We start from the raw sequence: 18,508 nt of genomic DNA, 5'->3' as shown, positions 1-18,508 counted from the left end.
TGAGATTTAAACAGCATTTTTAAATGGGGAGCTGGGGCTTCCTATGAAGATAAAGTGTTCGGGATATTTTCATTAATTCTTTGTTAATATTTAATAGTGGATAACTATTTCATAAATGTATTCTTCGAAAAGAAAGGCTTTATTTATTCAATTGTTAAGGCTATTGGTGCCTCCATCTCCTTCCAGCTTGTTCTGCCTTGTGGAATACCAGTGGTTCAGCCTCTTCTTGCCCTTTAATCTATTAGTTGGTCCTTTTGCTGTCTCCAAATTCACAGGCCAAGCAAAATGGAGCTAAGTGGAAGAAACAGACTGAATAAAGTGTACCCCTTTATCTTTCCCATAAGCATTTTCCCTCCTATTGGAAAAGAACAGGCCAGGCAGCAGTGGCGCACGCCTTTAATCCCAGCACTCAGGAGGCAGAGGCAGGCGGATCTCTGTGAGTTCAAGGCCAGCCTGACATACGGAGTGAGTTCCAGGAAAGGCTTCAAAGCTACACAGAGAAACCCTGTCTCAAAAAAAAACAAAACAAAAAAAACAATCAACAAAAAAAACAGGCACCCTTCTGTTTAAAGTGTTAGACTGATTTAAAATTACTTTTTCTTTTTGGTGAGCCATGCAAATGCCTCCCTCAACTCTATCCAGAATGTATTACATCTTTTGAATTTTTTATGTGTTCTCCAACCAATCTTGATTGTCTATATCAGTATTGGCATTATTAGACTTATTTCATGATTTCTGTCTACCAAAATCTCAGAATTTGTACTTCACCATGCTGGGATTAATCTTGTTAGGTTACACTGTCAGGAACACTAACCAATCAAGTTCAGGAACCACCCAGGCGTTAGGAGCAAGGTCCCACTCACTGGTTCAATGGAAAAATAAGCTTTTGGAGGGCAAGAGATGCATTTTATATAACTTGTTAGCCTGCACAGCTATTGGTACCCACTATTACCTCGTAATACATAATATGTGTGATTAGAATAAAAGCCTATCTTCCCACTTGCTATATCATATGTTTCTGTTCATTCCCTTTCCATTAATTTATTAAACACAGAAAAAGAGATCTGGAAGAAGTCCTACAAAATCAGAGTTCATATAGCTATGTACACACAATGCAGTCCCCAGCTATAACAGAAACAAAATTAAGACACTAAAACCTTGTAGGTTGAATCACTGAAAAACGAATTATAATGTTCTTATTAAACATTAATAATACACCACATATTAAGACTGGGATCAAGCTGTAATTAAAAGCCCAATCACTAGATAAACACTGTCAGTGACAAGTGAGTACAGTAGTGGGAATTTAGGGAGCACAACCATCTGCTTCCCCCCTGTTCTACATGTTGTTTCTGTTGAAGAGACAGTCATCTCTGAAGGGAAAGCAATTAATACGTTCCTCCCAGCCTCACACTCTGCTCTACCACAGTCTCCAGCTAGAATAATCCTTCTAGTCTACAAATATGGGCTGATGGCTTATTAGTCAGACAGCTTGTTAGCAGATTGTAAGCCTAGGGAAGAATGGCCTCTGAGCCAATTCACCCTCACAAAGAGTCCTCCCCACGGAAGGCATGGAAAGTCTGCTCATATGAAGTCACCTGAAGAAGTCCCATGGGAACTCAACTATCACCACTCCGAGTAGCTCTTTTTGTGCCCTCTGTTTTCACTGTAAAGTTTTATACAAATGGCCTGCTGTGTTATACTGTGTCGTATGTTATATGCAAACAGATCTCACTATTCATTTCCTGTAATAAGGGGAAATTCGTACCATCACCTAAATCCAGGAACCATTTTTGTCTTACAGAATGAATCTGGAAAAATACAAGCAAATTCTCTATTCCATTCATGACAGTTTGATGTTTAAGTCAGTGTGGTGTTAGTACCAGACAAAGCCTAGATTTGAATGACAATTCCCTCAGCCTCAGTTTCCTCTTCTACAAGTTCGAACTCTTGAAGAAATCCAGAACACAGTACCTATCTGACCTTGACCAAATTACTGAACTATTTTGTACTTCAGTTCTCACATATGTTAATTGAAGAGAATAGTAACTACCTCATAGTGTTGCTGTGGGAATTGAACAATGCAGGTATTTAACTCAGAATTTGGCACACAGTAAATTGCTCAATAAAAAATAGCTATTGCCTAAAAGTCTGTCTTCTACACCGATCAAATATCTAACACTTGAATTGTTTAAAACTTCTAATTTCCAAAATAAGAGTGGGCTTCTCTCTAAATTCACACTCACAAAAAAGGCCAGGCTAAAATCACTTCTCTTTTATATTTGTAGTCTTTTCAGTGGCACTAGACACCTACTAAGATATAGCATGCTTTAAAAATTATCCATGAGAAATTGCTGAATATCTCTGAGACTTAGTCAGTTTTTTCATGCTTTGCTTGGTTACAGGCATCTACAACCTGCAGTTAATAGGCTGCCTATGTCACAGGAGAGGGATGAATTCGGTTCAACACATTTCTAGACCACATCATGCTGCCAAAGTCAAACAACAGAGAAATGGGGAAGATGAGAATGAATCTCTCTCAGATTTAAGAATAGAAACTACTATCCATTTGGCCTTGGATTTCTCTGTAGGTATTATTCTAGCGCCCCATTTCCAGTTACCATTAAGTTCCTTAAAATGAATGCCTTTACTATGATTCCCACATCCCCACCTCACCAATCACCCCTTATTACGTTGTAATCTCTTGCTTCTTCCTCCTACTCATTCTTTAAATGTTCTTTCCATATTCCTTAGACTACCTTCATAACTGCTGTATTAAGTCAAAACTTTTCTAATCTGTCATGCTTCACCCTAACATTTGTCAGAGCGGCCACATCCGCTTTGCCACATCTTTTCTCCCATGGCTCTCATTCTCCAATTTCTTCTCTTGCTTCTCTGACCATTTTTTAGTTGTGTGTGTGTGTGTGTGTGTGTGTGTGTGTGTGTGTGTGTGTGTGTGTGTGTGTGTAGTGCATATTCATGACTATTCAGGTGTGTGCACCTATATGAGTGCGTGCAGAAGTCAGGGGACACCAAGTGTCTTCCTTTATCACTCTCTGCCTTATTTCCTTGGCACCAGGTCTCTCGCTGAACTGAGAGCCCACTGTTTTGGCTAGGCAGGCTGCCCTGCAGCTCCCAAGATCTGCCTGTCTCAGGCCCACAAATGCTGGGCTTACAGGCATTTATAGCCAGCCATTCTTGGATTTGTTTGTTTTGTTTTGTTTTTCGACACAGGGTTACTCTGAGTAATACTGGCTGGCCTGGAACTTGCTCTGTATACCAGGCAAGCCTCAAACTCACAGAGATCGGCCTGCTTTGCCTCCCAAGTGGTGGAATTAAAGGCGTGTGCCACCACCACTTAGCTCCTTCTTGGATTTTTAACACGGTTGTTGGGGATTTTTAACTCAGGTCCTCCTATGCATGTAGCAAGTGGTATTCCATATTGAGCCATCTCCCCAGCCCCCTGTGTTCTTATTCTTCAGACATTCAATTCCTTCCTGAGTTCACAGCCCTTCACTGCATACTAAAGCTCTGGTGTTTACAACCATTTCCATGGCTAGGACAAACAATATGCTTAATGGTTCTTAATTACTAACTCCATTGCACAAATATCCCCAAGTCAACCTTCCCAGAACTGAAGAACTCACAATCTTCTTCCAACTTTGCTTTACTTCTTGTCCAATCCTCCCAACCCTGACAAGGGGGACTTCTACCTACTCAGTCACTCATGCCAGACACTTTGGAGTCAAATATCTCTAACACTTTCTTTCACAGCCCTCAAACCCATCAATCACCAAATCCTACCGAACACTCCACTCTTCCAATAGTCCCCCCGTCCCCATCCTCCCTGACTTTAGTTTCTTCAGCCACCGAGTCTAAGGCTTTCCTACCTCCCCCACTATTGTCAACTGTCTCATAAACAGTCTCTTTCTCATACATCCGAGGTTTCAATCCATCAACCGCTTCCTCCACACCTCAGGGAAAAGTCCACGTTCCACAAATGGCCTATACCGGATTCTCCCTCTGGTCCCCACCAGTTCTTCTCCTCTCTTCTACCACTCCTGTCTCCAAAATGTATTCTCCGTTTAATCATGGTGAACCCAGCCACAGACAACAGATCCTGCCTCACAAGTCATGCTTTTGCACATGCGATTCCCTAGTGTTCAAACACTTGCCTTGACTTGTGCCACCTCAGGGACTTGTTTTAATCTGTCAAGCCTCAGCCAGAAATCATGTTTTCTGTGAAGTACTCTCAAGCCCGACATGCAGATAGATTTAGACTCACCAATAATGCTCTATACATAGCTCTATATATGCAGTTGTAAGATTATATATGCTGTTTTGCCTGTGCCTCTCACACAGAAATTTGCATTTGAAACTCGGAATCAAAATGTATTTATCATTGTATGATCCATACCAAATCCATTACATAAAATGAATTAGTGTTTGCTATATAATTTTTTAAGTACTAAACACTGTAGCTCCTTGAAATTTTTTTAACCACTGAATTGCAATGCTAGTTCTTTCCAACTATACTTTCCCTGAAAAGGGTCATATTATTCAAGTGCCCCGCATTCTTGCACGTGTTGTTTTTTGGGAGGGGTACAAACATTTCAGTAGCATTTCATCCTGAAAGCAAACCTTTGAGGTAAGATAACCATGTATCTAAGCAAGAAGTGAGGGCAGAAGACTCAAAAAATGGAAGTAGTTTACTCTAGTCTCACAACAGAAGCAAAACTCAAGTTTCCTCTTTCCCGGTACATTGCCTTATCAACTGGGCAAGAGATTTTCAAATCATCTTCAACAGGCCCCAAGGTCTTATGCAAAGAAAAAGCAGACACCCCCCACATTCACACATACACATATTCAATCAGAACAACTCTACTTTTAGCTTATATAACTGCTTTACTACAGCATTTTGTTTGGTGGAGGTGAGGAGATGGTTTACTGCTTTTACTGTTGCTTTAAAACTTGTGAAAATCAAAACTGTATTGTTTATGACTTTCAGATATAAGCCATTTAATGTTAAAGGGTGCTCCAGCTACATTATTTGGCTGATATACGAAAGCTTTGTTTGGGGGTATATTAACTGGCTTGTTAATTCCATGACCAAAATCTCTGACATAAACAACTTAAGGAAGGAAGGAAAGATATATTTTGGCTCACAGTTTCAGTGGCTTCAGTCCACAGTCTCCTAACCCCATGTGCCCAGGTAAAGCATCATGGGCGTAAGAGTGAGAGCAACCACATCATCGCTGACTAGAATGGGAGCTGTTCACTGGATGGCACACAGGAAGCAGAGAGGGGACTGTTGAGGCTCTGCTGGTTTTCTTCTCTTCCCCCCTTTTAGTCAGTCTGGGACCCTGGCCTAGGGGATAGTACCATCCCAATTAAGAGTAGGTCTTCCCTGAAGTTAATTCTCCCTGGAAATGCCTTCACAGAAGTACACCCAGATGTGCCCTCAGTGATTTCCTAGGTGATCCAAATCCAGCCAAGTTGACACTGAAGATTAATCATCACAGGAGCAAATAGACTAAAGTGAAAAAACAGCTGGGACAAAAACCTCTAATCCTTAGGCATCTTTCTTACTGTAATTCCCTTTTCAACTGATCAACCTACAGAAGCCCAAAATTACGTGTTAATGTACTTCCCTCTACACCTACTAACAATGTCTACTGGCTGATCTCTGCCATATCAGTCCTCAGTTTCTCACAATACTTTTGTTGTTGTTCTTTCGAGACACGGTTTCTCTGTGTAGTCTTGGCCATCCTGGAACTTGCTCTGTAGACCAAGCTAGCCTCCAACTCAGAGATTCGTCTGCCTCTGACTCCTGAGGGCTGGGATTACAGGTGTGCACCACCACTGCCTGTCCAGTTTCTCACAATATTTGAACCACTTCAGACAGGAGAATCACTGTCCGCTACACAACTGAAACCATTAAGAAGAGCAAGAATGTTTCAGACCTTGGTCACAGATACCCATCTGTTATCTTGAGTGCATTTAATGCTTATATCGTTTTCACAGAGTCACAAATATTTGACCCTTTTGGAAAACTACTATCTCATAGGCTTTCCCATAAGACACCACAGTCAACAGACCACAATGTCTTATAATTCTAGCACCTGGCACAACAGGAGAATCTTCTCTAATCATTCAGTCTTGTCTCTTCATCAAATATAAGGTTACTGAGGGACTGCCTGACAGCTCAGGCCCTTGTTTTAAGTTTCCTTTGTCCCCTAACAAAATGTCACTTCTTAGCTACACACATTCATTTTGGGACTGCTCTGGCTTAGTGTGCAACAGATTGATGCTAATGGTAATTTGTGGTGGTGGCGGATCGTAACCACTCAGTCCTCAACCCCTGCCTTCCTCATCTTTTGCCTGATATGTATGAAAGTCACGGTTCCTGTAGAAAGAAGAGAACACAGACTTTGGGTTGAGCTAGGACAATTTACGGGTGTAAAACGATGATGCTGAGTTCTACTTGTAGAAATGTAGAGTTTCCTTCACCAGAGGTTCTGCATGAGTTTAGGGACCCATTAGCTTTATTTTTCATTTAGCTTTCCCCGTGATAGGAACCTAATCTGTTATCGCCAATTGATGGGCCTGAGACTCAGGATGAACTTTCTTGACCCACAAGAGACCTCAGAGCAAAGAGCAATTAATCAGACTTAAGCTCTTCCACCTCTCCCTGTTACATACACACTGTCTTCAAAATATCTTGGCGGAGTCATTTTCAGGGAACAGGAGCCAAGTAAAAGAAAGAGAGGGGGTCAAAACTAACAAATATGTCTTCCAAATGTCACTGTCTGATGTTATTCTCCAACCAAGTGATAACTAGTTAGGAGTTTAGATACTTGCCTTTTCTTTTTATTCATCTTTGGGGTGGGGGAACTTAAAAACAAGGGTCTGAGCTGTCAGTCAGTCCCTCAATAACCTTATATTTGATGAAGAGACAAGACTGAATGATTACAGAAGATTCTCCTGTTGTGCCAGGTGCTAGAATTACAAGACACTGTGGTGTGGTGTGAACAGTGATAGGTATGTATTGCTCCACTGACATCCTCATTTATTAGCCTCCTAACCACTTGGGACCTGAGTCAAAGATGAAAACAAGCCAATACCCCGGCATTAATATCTACCCCAACGTGAGGCTGTCTAATTGTCCTCAGAAGCTATTTTAAAGCTATGCTCTTGCTTTGGACCCACTTGGAGTATAGGGGAGATCCTCTAGTCTATTGCTAAACCCAAGCCCTTTTCCCGTAAGTTCCTCTACTGTGCTTGATTTAAGAGCTGAAACTTGCTGGACCATTTGCCTTAATAAGAAAGACCACTCTGAAAATGATAAGGAATGGCTACCACTTGAATGCCCTTCTAGACATCCTCTACTATGCCATTTTGGATCTACAGGGAAGGAGGAAAGTTTGGTGTAAACTGACATAAGCATCCAATCTCTGGGTCCCCAGTTACACAGAAGGTCTACTTATGAGACTGAATTACTGTGCAGGCTCCAGTATTACAAAGTCTCCCTCACTGAGCCCAGGTAAGGCAAATCCCTTCACCGGGAATTTAAAGCTACCACTGAGTGACCAGTGTAATGTATTCATGCAATTAGGAGCTTCATTAAGACAGACAGAAGGTTTTCATCTATAGATATCAGTACCATGCTTGGTACAATGAAGGTAGGCAATAAACAGCAGCTGAATGAGCAACTGCACCTGTAGAAATGTGAGTGTCTGGTCATACTGCCAATTTTTTGTTTAGGAGGACTGATATGTAAATTTTATGCTTGTGGAGATGAAGGACATGGGAATAACAGAGAGGTAGAGAACATGAAACCATAAGACAATGAGAAGGCAAGAATCAGGAGTGGGCTAAGACCTGCATTCTCTATGTTATTTTTACAGAGGTCAGTGGTCTTCAAGGGCAAGAAATGTAGCCGAGTACTTGCTTAACATATAAAAGAATTCCATTTCTAGCATTAAAACAAAACGGGCAATTTATTTACTTACTTATTTTTGAAAAAGGGTTTCTCTGTGTAGCCTTGGTTGTCCTGGAACTTGCTCTGTAGACCAGGCTAGCCTCGAATTCACAGAGATCTGGCTGCCTCTGCCTCCTGAATGCTGGGATTAAAGGTGTGCACCACCACTACCTGGCAAAAAGGTAATTTTAAAATAATTCTCTCCTCTTATAGTTGAAAACTTCTAAAGATTTTTCTTCATGCATAGGAATATAATCAACCTTTAGACTGGCTTTCACCTACCAATATTATGTCATTTGCTTTGGATTCATTTGCAAATGTTCATGGAGTACTTTCCATCACATGCCAGGTACTATATACTAAGTACACAAAATACACAGTGAAGAAAAACAGCCCTGCCCTCAGAGGTCCTACAGTATGGCAAGAGAGATAAAATTTGATTAAGTTGTTAGGAAGTAGAAAAATGGAGAAACTATGTAAGTATTATGGACAATGTTTCTGTGATGGAAAGAGTATGTCCTAGAAGTCTTTCCTAGGACAGAGACTTATGACCTGAATGAAGAGAAAGGAACAGAAGCATTAAAAAAAACAAAGATGTCAGGAGTAGGATGGGGTTTTATTGTTGTTGTTGTTGTTTGTCTGTTTTGAGACAGGGTTTCTCTATAGCTCTGGCTGTCCTGGAACTCACTATGTAGACCATGTTGGAGTGGAAATCACAGAGATCTGCCTGCCTCTCCCTCCAGAGCTGAGCAGGAACACGGCAGTTTTAATAGGGCAAGTGAAAAATCAGATTTGAATTTTGCAAAGAGGAGGAGGAAAAAGAATCAAATAAGCCTTCCCGACTTGTATACTATAGACAAACAGGCTTGGTCCATCAAGTGAAAACGGCCGTATCTTGGAAAGGCAAAAGCAGTGGGTGCGACAGGAACATAAAACAAGGCACTGCACTTGGTCCTGGAGAGAAGGTTGGAACACTGTGAGGAAGTAACACTGAAAGGGAGACTTGGATACTGGATTAGCCACGATGAGGAGCGTAAGGAGGAAAGAAATGAAGAGTCTGTGGCACACTAACCTACTGCTTCAGTCAAAGCAGGGCTCAATTGTACTACTAATTTTGTTCTGCCTCAAATTCTAGATGCCTTTTTGTCATAGGCACAGCATGTCTAGCTTACTACAGTTCCCTCAAATCCCACCTTCTGTGATCCAGACCCAGTTACATTGCTTCGATACTTTATTCCAGGTTTGTCACTTAATATTTTAAGAGGTCTATTATTTGCTGAGCATAGTATTATGTGCCTGTAATCCCAGCACTGTGGAGGGGGAGGCAGCAGGGTCATTCAAGAATTCAAGGCCATCCTTGGCTACAAAGCAAGTTCAAAGGTAGCCTGTGCTACATGAGACCTTGTCTCAAAAGCAAACAAACAAATAAACAAACAAAAAGTCTATTTGGTATGGTTAAGACTCACTGTCACACATATTCCTAAACTCCTTATTAGACCCTGGAATGTGTAAGCTACCCTCTAGTACTTTAGCATCACCCAGAAGAGCTAGCATGGTCATGAGCATGGACGTTTGTAAATGGAGGAGTGGATGGTACACTGGAGTCTCTGAAGCCCCCTTTGTAATTCACTATTACCTGGGATATTTACATAAGGAAAGGGGTCTGCTTTCCCTAAAATACTTCTACCACTTTCATCCAAAGCCCTAAGATCTGAAATACACAACTCCCTCCAATGGTCTCTGCTCCGCACTCCCTTGCAATTTTGCCCCTTCCCCCACTCTACCTTTTATTGTTTCTTCTGTCTCCTGGTTGTCAGCCAGGATGAGAAAATGGTCTAGCTGTCCTCAGAGACTTACGCCAGCCTGGACTGCTCTGCAGTGCCATGAAGGGCCAGGACCTTTGTTTACAGCTGGGAGCCTGGTGAGGCGGTGAGCACAGCTGACAGCCCCACTCTGGAGCAAACATCAATTTTCCTCTGTCCTCTTAGCCAAGTTTCACAGACCAGCTTTATTGAAAGCTGGCTGTACTGTCCTGGGACCCACTGACGTCCCACCCACAACTCTAGGCTGGGAGCAACTGGGTGTATCTCAGCTTTGTACCTTTTAGGAACTGCTCTTACTCTTTTCTCTGTCCTCAGTTACTAATCCTTTTACCTCAAGCTCAGGGCGTTGAAGGAACATGTCCTCTGAGGCCCCGTACCCTAAGCCTTCTCTGCTCTGTCCCAGTACTGTGTAAGCAGCCTCATTTGCTCCTCCATGTGGTAAAACACTGCCGCAAATGGATCAGAACCACTGTTTCGGTGTGTGGTTTGTAGAACCTGCCATTCTAAGCAGGGCGGTAAGACACCTTTTCTCTAAACGTCTGCACTTTCACACACACGGGCGCGCTCACATACTTCACTCTCAGATGGTCTTCCTGCTCTTCCAAACTGTAAATAAGGTAGGAAAAGGCATCTTCTAAAAATAGCTCTGACGTCCTCTGCCACATATTCCACAATCTGGTCTCCTGTCTCTGTAGCAGCCTTGCCTTCTGCAGCACTCATCGAGGGTGAGTGCAAAGCTCTAACACACCACCCTTAGCTCTCTCTTGCAGAACCCTAGCTTCCATTTGCCTGTGTTTTTCTGCCTTCTAGCTAACAGTTTCATGAACGAGCAGAAGGTTCGTTCTGTGGTTTTCAACCTCTCTCTGGTCCTAATTGCCTGAGGGATTGTAAGACGCCACTTACAGTAGTTCATTTCAGCAAGGCTTCTTGTGGTGCCTGGTGGAGGGGAAGAGGTAGGAAGAGACTGTCCTTTGAGGAGACCTTATCAATTTCTAGTAAAGAGGTTTGTTTTGGTTTTTCAATTTGACTCTCTCCCTAAATATGACATGGTCCAACCCTACTAAAGAGTATAAGTTCTGACCGGGCAGCAATAGTGCACGCCTTTAATCTCAGCACTGGGGAGGCAGAGCCAGGCGGATCTCTGTGAGTTCGAGGCCAGCCTGATCTACAGAGTGAGTTACAGGAAAGGCACCGAAACTACACAGAGAAACCCTGTCTCAAAAAAACAAAACAAAAAAACAAACAAAAAACCCAAATCCTAATATTTCAAGGCCAAGCAAAATTGCATTTCTATAATAAGGATGTCTTTCTTTCTGTCTATTTATACCGCCTCATTCCACAGGAATTTCATAAAGCCAGTCCCGCACATTTCTTTGGATCAGTCTAGTTTGTTAGCCCATGGCAAAGCAAATGGAAATAGTCAAGGGGAAAAAGTTGTCCTTTTAGTGATATCTGTTTTCTCTTCCGTAATTAAACTACCCCCTCATGGCTCCACTTGACGTAGAAAAGCTTATTTCAAACGGCCAAACCTTTGAGAATTGAACCCAGTCAGCGATGACCTTTGATGACCTTCAGATGCCAGGCTTGCACATGATTCCTTGTTTTTCTCTTCCTGAGTTAATAGTTTAACTTAAAGCATGCCAAAATTCATGGTTTTGTCAGCACACACTTTACTTGGAAGGATTACTTAAAGCCACCCATGGTATACATTAACTCAGAAAGATAAAGACTGCTTTTCGCCAGTGATTGTTGATGCCTGTAGTTCGAACTTTGCATCAAGTGGTTGCTTTGAATCATTTTTCTCCAGCTAAGTTTCTTAGGTTTGTAATTCCCACCTAGCATCTACACTTTACTAGAAGTGATAGAAGTTATGGCTTCTGAAGCTATTAACTGCTATGTTTAAAAGGACAAGCCAGTAGTACTTGAAAGTACATATCTAAATTGTTTAATGGTAGACAGAGGGTTGCTTGTACTGTTTCCCCACTTTTGTGTAGTGCTGAATGTTTCTTTAATAAAATAGTTCTTTAAAGAAGAAAAAAATTAAAACGTGCTTCATCAGTCATGGATTAGAGTACACACATGGGTTTCACTTCAGAAGAGTTCTTATTAACCAAGACATTGAGTGGAACTTATACTTTTTCTTTTGTTTTTTCCAGACAGGGTTTCTCTGTGTAGTTCTGGTGCCTGTCCTGGATCTCACTCTGTAGACCAGGCTGGCCTTGAACTCATAGAGTTCGAGAAATATTAAGATTTGTTTTTAACCTTGTACATTAAACAATGATTATTTTAAGAAATACTAAATAAGATAATCAGAACCAATTTTAAACACTTTTTTTTAGATTTATTTATTCAATCGTATATGCATGAGTGTTTTGCCTGCATATATGTATGTACACCACATGTGTACCTGGTGTCCACAGGGGTCAGAAAAAGGTGTCAAGTGCCCTGGAACTGGAGTTACAGATGGTTCTGAGCCACCATGAGTGCTGGGAATTGAACCCTAGTCTTGTGCAAGAGCAGTGAGTACTCTTAAATGCTAAGCCATTTCTCCAGCTTCTACTTGATTTTTTTTTTTTTTTTTTTTTTTTTGGTTTTTCGAGACAGGGTTTCTCTGTGTAGCTTTGCACCTCTCCTGGAACTCACTTGGTAGCCCAGGCTGGCCTCGAACTCACAGAGATCCACCTGGCTCTGCCTCCCGAGTGCTGGGATTAAAGGCATGAGCCACCACCGCCCGGCCTACTTGATATTTTTAAAGTGTGGTTCTGATTTAGGGCTGGAGCACTCACACACTGTCTCACAACTGTATGTACTACCAGTCTCAGGGGATCCAATGCCCTCTTCTGGCCTCCATGTGCACCAGGCACATACACAGTGCACACACATGCATGTAGATGAAGCACCCACACAAGAAAAATTAAAATTATATACGATATCAAATAAAACTTAGGCTAGAGCAATTTTGCTTACTACCCGTAAGACATGGGAGGACTCTGGGGATAGACAGTAGAACAGTCTGACCAGTACTGAGCACTACCTTTTGGACCAAGGACAGTTTTGTTATTCATAAGGGAAGGCAGGTAAGGACTACATATACTGACAGGCAGGTTACATGCTACACAATGGTACTCAACTAAGAGAACACAATTCCTGGCTGAAATGTCTTTTTCAACTAACTGCCTTGGTGAGGTTGCAGCAGTCAGCAGGGGCAAGGAAAGGGGCATTTTTCTCATTGTTCCACTGGAGTGCACATATCTCTGCAATTTGTCTGCCCTTAGGTGGCCTATGATTCTGATTACCACAAAGGCATTGTATGAGCTAATGGTGGTCTTGCAAATTAATACAGGGTTCATAGAGCCACTGAACATCCTGTGAGGGATGAGACCTTAAAAAGTTTCTGTCTGGCCTTGGGCCTTGGAACCAAATACAATTAAGTTATCTTTCTCTTCCAGTTGAAATCATGTGAAGACAACAGTGCAGCTGTAAACTCTAAAGCATGTTTCTCATTTTCTGAGAACTGACTATACGTGAGGAATCTACTTGAGGCCTTCTCCCACTAATAAGTTAAGGTTGCAGGGGAATAGTCACATTGAGGGGGCAACATAGCATAACAGGAAAAAGCATGGCTTTAAAGCCAGGAACAAGTCTGGTCTTGCTCTGCAATTTACTGGTTGAGCAACTTTAGGTGACTGTTTAACTTCTCTGGGCTTCTGTGAGGATTTGCTAAGATAACAGATGGAAAGAGCTGAGTCCTGTGCTACCTGGAATACAGAAAACATTGTTTCTAGGCCATTTTTTTTTGTTCCTACTCTCATTCTAAAACTAGTCCACATTCTTCCTGGTCTTGCTCTTGCAAGCCTACCCAGTAAAGCACAAGGACAGGCCTATTAGAAAAGTGTAGCAGCAGTCGGAAATAGAGATTCCAGTGCCAGACATACCCCTGCTAAAGTACCTCGGACCTTACCTCCCTCTCCTGACCCTATCAATAAAATGGAGCACCTTTGCTCTGAGAAGAGCAGAGAAAATAAGTCACCTTTTGGGCCCTTTCCCATACCGTCTATCATCTAAATCAGCACTGTCCAGCAGAACATTCTGTCACGGCGGAAATGATCTGTATCTAAATGTAGACAACAGCTAACAATATGTAGTGACCTTTGAAATATAGCCAGAACTACCAACTGAATCAATTTTTTTTAGTCTAATGAATTGTGACTTAAACAGTCACATATGCTAGTTGGATACTATATTATATAGGGTGGCTCTAAGATCATGAAAATAAAATGTTTGTTTCTATCTAATACGTGGTATGACACTCAAGTTTATAAAACTTATAAAATAAAATCCCTTAAATTTGAATAACTTTTAAATCTGAAAACACTTCTAGTCTTGAACACACTGTTACTTTACAAAGCACCACAATGTGGTGTGCCATAATACCTGGTCAGCCTCACTCAGTGTCAAATTCCTTGAATCGTTTCTAAAAGTGCTTGGATGAGCCACAACCCTGCCATTCCATTGGAGTGGCTGAGAGGAGGGGTCCTGGAGAGTGCATATCTGGTGTCAGATAAAACCTGGCCAAAATATGAGAGAGAGAGACTTCTCTACATTTTCTCTTGGGTCAAAAAGTATCAATGTCTCACAAATAAAAAAGAAGAAAAACCATTTAAATAGAAACTAAACCAGAGAACTAGAAAGCTTAATTGAATACTAGAATTATAAATGCCAGGAATTATTCAGATTTTATCACTTGTAAATTATATGATGAATGAAATTAACTTTACACCAGAACTCAGCTTCATCACTATAAAATGACGTTAAGTTTCACCTAAGTTATAAGCTTATTATTGGGAGTTATGTGTATAAAGCAATAAAGTGTGTGACCCATAATGGCTTTTCAAATCTCTGTTTTACTCACCACCCTCAGGCCTTTATTGTACATAAAATATTATGACACAAGCTAAAACAGATAACTACAGACTAGAAAGAGCATTGAGAAATAAGAAATAACAAGGAGGCCATTCCTAAGCTTTTGTGTTATACCATATTATAGAAGGGAATGGAGGAAAGGAATGAAAATCCTCAAGCTATTTCCACATACTTGGTTTGCTTTCCTACTAACTTCGGTTCAGTCAACATTAGTCAAAGCAGAGAACAATCTATAATGTAAAGATTATTTCAGACTCTGAAAAATATAAACAGTTATGGTAACACTTCTACACATTCCTTAATCTGCAAAATAAGACTGATACTCTACATGTATGGTATCTCAGAACACGTATGTCCTTTTTATTTTGCTTTACATTCTATGGCACCCTCTAGTGGTGTACAAACAAGTGTTGCATTTTTTGCCCTCCAAAGCAGTGGTTCTTTAATTTTTGAGAGCCTTGGATTCACTACCACAATTTGTAGTGGCATAGATTGCCAAACTCCATCCAGAGAACTTTTGATTTATGAGATTGGAGGTGGTGCCTAAGAATCTAATTTTCTGGTAACTTACCAGGTGATAATGATGCTTCTGGTTTGCCTAGGAAATACAGTTGAACTGTTCTAAAAACCTTTCACCATTGTGGCTGGAGAGATGGCCCAGCAATTAAGACCACTTGCTGCTCTTCCGGAGGACCCGAGTTAGGTTCCCAGCATCCATGTCAGGTGTCTGAGAAGAGTCTATAATTCCAGCTCCAGGGGATCCAATGCCTCTGACCTCTGAACTCACGTCATATACCCAAATGCAGATATATACACCTACACATAATTAAAAACAATAAAATTAAAATCCAAAAAAAACCTTCACCCACATGTGCACAAGTACATATCATTGATAACTGGAACAGATATTTGTTGGTTGATTATGGTGCACAATTTTGTTAAGAAAAAAGTATTTAATACAACATCCAAAATATAGAAAACATTAAAAAAAATGAGGGTCTGGCTGGGGAGATGTCTCAGGGGGTAAAGTGTCTGCTGCTCAAGCATGAGGACCTGAGTTCAGTTCCCTAGAACCTACAGAAAAGCTGAACATGGGGCACACATCTGTAACACCAGTGTTTTAAGGGAACTATTGGTGGAGACAGGCAAATCCTGGGAGCTCACTGACAAGCCAGTATAGCCCACATAGACTACTCCAAGTTCACTGAGAGACCCTACCTCAAAATATAAGGTGGACAGAAATAGAGGAAGAGACACAAAATGAAGCTAACCTTTAGCCCCAACATGCACATGCACAGGCAAGCACCCCTGCACACATATGCAAACACACAGAAATTTAAAAAAAAATCTCAGGGCCACATCATCATTTGCCCTGAAACATAGGGCAAGTAAGTGTGAAATGTTCCACTATTTACTATCTGACTCTAAAGACACAATCAAGTTATGTAAAATGCAATGAGCATTTTTTAAAAATGCCTTTTAGACTTGTAAAAACAGCTTAGTCAGGAACTGCACTACACCCAAGGCTAGATCTGATAACCAGAACCCAGTGACATCACTCAAGATAACCAGACACAGTCCTAGACCCCATGACGCCCTCTGGCCAGTATATAAGCAGGGACCCAGAGCACTGCTCTTCCTCTTTGCACCTGGAGGGAAGCCACCTTGATCTACCCTGCGGCTGGAGAGTCTACCCTGGGATCCTAAGACTGGACCGGATCTTCAAACAGGTAAGCCACCTTGGGGGGGATAAGCTTAGGACTGTAGTCAGGAACTTAAGAGTGTGAACTTTGTATGAAGACCCTCCGCATAATAAAATATAACTTTTTATACTAACTATACATACCTACCTTATTGCTCGCAACACAGAAACATCACATAAAATTAAGATGCAAACACACATATCTGCTAAAAATTTCAAGAGGAAAGGACGATAATTTTAAATACTGAGGTCTAACTTTACCTCCGAGTTAACTTTACAGACTGACTATAGTCATCTGCAATTACCATTTGGAGGAATTGTAAGTTTTTGAAAATAAAGTGGGCAAAAAAGCAGAAAGGATAGTCTTTCTTTTTTTATGTAGAGACATATCTTGAAAATTGGTCTTCAACTTGGGGTCTTTCTACCTACTGAGTGCTGATATTGCAGATGCGCCACCACAGCCCACACAGGATTTTAGCAACAGCATTTAGGCTCATTTATTAACGCTGAGTAAAAAAGAATACAAGGGAGAAAGAAAATCTGGAAGAGCATATGACTTTTTTTCTTTTTAAGGAAAGAAAATAACAAAAATATTTGGATATATAATTCCCTGCCTAGTGTTGTTATTTTACAGAACTTGATTTTATTCTTATTTGGGAATTTAAGATATATATGAGACAGCCAGAGATGATTGAGTTCATCAAATTAGAAGTAGGTGGAGCAATAAATAAATAAATCTCACAATCCCGGGGAACCTAACAGCAAATCCTTTGCTGGGATTTGGTGACATCTAGTGGCAGATTCAAGAGGTATAAACCTCACCCAGTGAACTTTCTGGAAAATTGACCAAATGCCTATTTGCCTAAGGATCACTATGCTTGGAGACTAGGACAAAAGGTAGATGAGGCTTAAAAGTCCACAAAAATTTGGAGGGGTCTCTATCATAGGGGAATTTAATTCCGTACGTTCTCATTAGAAATTATTTCTGCCATTATGCAGTAAAATTGGTAAGGGGCAAAGGAAAGGTCTCAGTGATGGAGAGGAGGGGAATATACTTGAAAACTTTAAAGAAGCGCTCTTTTAAGTTACTAATATAGCTTTGGCTTTATTTTGGTGGATTAAAATGCGCATCTATACGGCCTAAAATTAAATCAGACTGGGTGGAGTGGCACATGCCTTTAATCTCAGTACTCGGGAGGAAGAGAAGAGACAGGGGAATCTCTATGAGCTCCAGGCCATCCAAGGGTTACATAGCGAGACCAGGTCTCAAACAAAAAAAAAAAAAAAAAAGGAAAATAAATAAATTAAATCAGCAGGCCTTTTCTAACAAAAGCCCTTTACTTACTTCTGTTACTAGTACTTTGCCGTAATTATTTATCTTTCCATAAAGCAGTTTGCAAACATAAAAAAGCAGCAATCCACCAATATAAAGCATCTCACCTACACACACAGTCAGGGCCCCTCCCGCCACCGCAAGGAGTGCACGCGTGCGCACACCCATCACCTCCGGCGCCACGAGGGCTGGTGTGCGCCCACACCCACACTCCACGGCCACGCGAGCGTGCCCGCGCACATGCACCCTTGTTCTCACGCCATCCGCCCGTGGCACTCACCACCCTCACACACACACACACACACACACACACACACACACACACACACACACACACACACACACACACACACACACACACACACACACACGGCAAAACCTTCGTTATTCCTTTTTTTTTCTCCCGTTCCGAGAGTTGCGCAACAGGCTCGGGGGGCGTGGCCCTAGGTTTGACCTCGCTCTTCCCACTCGCGGGAACCTTAGCTCATTTCCGCCTATCCTATTTCCGCAAGCCACGTAGACACTTCCTTTCCCAGTGGTGCGGGGGCGGGGGAGGAGAACGGACCCACAAACCCATAATGCCTCCCTGCAGGAGAAAAAGGGTGAGCCAGGGAAAGGAGGTGGGGGCAAAAAAAAAAAAAAAAAAAAAAACCCACGGTCAGAGGAACTCTGGGTCGTGAAAATAGGCCACGTGAACACGCTGCCCTATAGACTTATGACCCAACGGCTGTAGCGCATTTGGAGGG

The 18,508-nt window shown here is 41.6% G+C and overlaps 1 long non-coding RNA gene across 21 annotated transcripts in view; it reads right to left on the bottom strand.

Moving 5' to 3' along the window:
* LOC128109141 (uncharacterized) overlaps positions 1–18,378 on the bottom strand; it is an 86,976-nt gene extending 68,598 nt beyond the window's left edge. For 6 of the 21 annotated variants that reach the window (XR_008217684.1, XR_008217708.1, XR_008217713.1 and 3 more), the window contains exons 1-3: positions 17,870–18,115; positions 15,299–15,543; positions 8,013–8,152 (exon numbers count right to left, since the gene is read on the bottom strand). This is a non-coding gene — a long non-coding RNA (uncharacterized LOC128109141). Of the gene's footprint in view, positions 1–8,012; positions 8,153–15,298; positions 15,544–17,869; positions 18,122–18,141 lie in introns of those variants that run through there. The other 15 variants (XR_008217699.1, XR_008217715.1, XR_008217716.1 and 12 more) reach the window with 8 other exon arrangements.
* Positions 18,379–18,508: the final 130 nt, after the last annotated feature.

Source organism: Peromyscus californicus, unplaced genomic scaffold (assembly GCF_007827085.1).
Source record: "Peromyscus californicus insignis strain IS unplaced genomic scaffold, ASM782708v3 Scaffold_10__1_contigs__length_136768540, whole genome shotgun sequence".
Classification (NCBI taxonomy): domain Eukaryota; kingdom Metazoa; phylum Chordata; class Mammalia; order Rodentia; family Cricetidae; genus Peromyscus; species Peromyscus californicus.
The sequence above is the reverse complement of the archived record's forward strand: the minus strand, read 5'-3'. Positions and strand labels throughout refer to the sequence as shown.